This window comes from Suncus etruscus, chromosome 12, assembly GCF_024139225.1.
Source record: "Suncus etruscus isolate mSunEtr1 chromosome 12, mSunEtr1.pri.cur, whole genome shotgun sequence".
Taxonomy (NCBI): domain Eukaryota; kingdom Metazoa; phylum Chordata; class Mammalia; order Eulipotyphla; family Soricidae; genus Suncus; species Suncus etruscus.
The window spans coordinates 84,357,524-84,358,428 of record NC_064859.1 but is presented as its reverse complement, the minus strand read 5'-3'; the positions used below and the strand labels follow the sequence as shown (position 1 = coordinate 84,358,428).

The following is a 905-nucleotide window of genomic DNA, read 5'->3' as shown; positions in this document are numbered from 1 at the left end:
GACAGAGAAAGCTCTGATACCCTCTTTTGCTCTGTGGGTAGAAGGCAAGCCAGTACATGTAAGCAGGAATATTCCTAAGACATGTCCTCTCTGGCTCTTCTCTGAACCCTGGAGCTTTGATGACAGAGAAAATCTAAGAAGCAGCTTTTCCAAAGGGTAAGATGTGTGGTCACCAGATGCCAGAAGTATGGACATGGGGAGATGGGGCTGAAAGGGCCAAGCTATACACTGTGCAAAAGTCTGGGAGATTTAAGACCCAGCAGAGGGAGCATGTTCAACAAGACTGAGATGCTACAGTGGCCAAGGGAGTGAATCTTAGCAGTTCTCACCACCCAGGAGAAATGAGAATAATGTGAAGTGATAGAGGCATTGGTGGTTTTCAAATTGCTGTCTGTGTGCACATGCTCAGTATTATTTGCTTTTGGTTGTTTAAAGAGCTATTTCTGATTTCTAGGAAAAAGACATGATTAGGCAAATATCCTTCTGCAGTACCTACCTGGCAGGAGAGATATGATAGAAGGTCAAGGCTCATCCACTGCCCTTTAGTAGTGCTGATGACTGTGATTCACCCAAATGTGGGAAACTCAACTGCATGATTTGTGGTAGTGTGGGACTACATTTGTGCTCTCCCCTAAAAATAAGAAAATAAAGGAAGAAATATTCTGCAAAGTTTTACGGAAAGGAAGGAAACATATCAAGGAACCTTGATATCTAATCTAACTCTATCACCACTACCCCAAAAGGGCAGGGTTAGAAATTCACCCATTTAAGGGAAAGCACATCAGCAGCCCCCCCCCACCCTGCCCTCCCCATCTCAGTGCTTTCCACTACTCTGTTTTTTTTTTTTCCCAAGAAGTGGGCTCTCCCTCCTCCAAAGAACAGATGTTAGAATGGCAAACACCTGG

General features: G+C 44.4%; 1 pseudogene; it reads left to right on the top strand.

The window, feature by feature from the left end:
• Positions 1 to 488: 488 nt before the first annotated feature.
• LOC126024957 (uncharacterized) lies at positions 489 to 634 on the top strand (annotated as a pseudogene).
• The last annotated feature ends 271 nt before the right edge of the window (positions 635 to 905 follow it).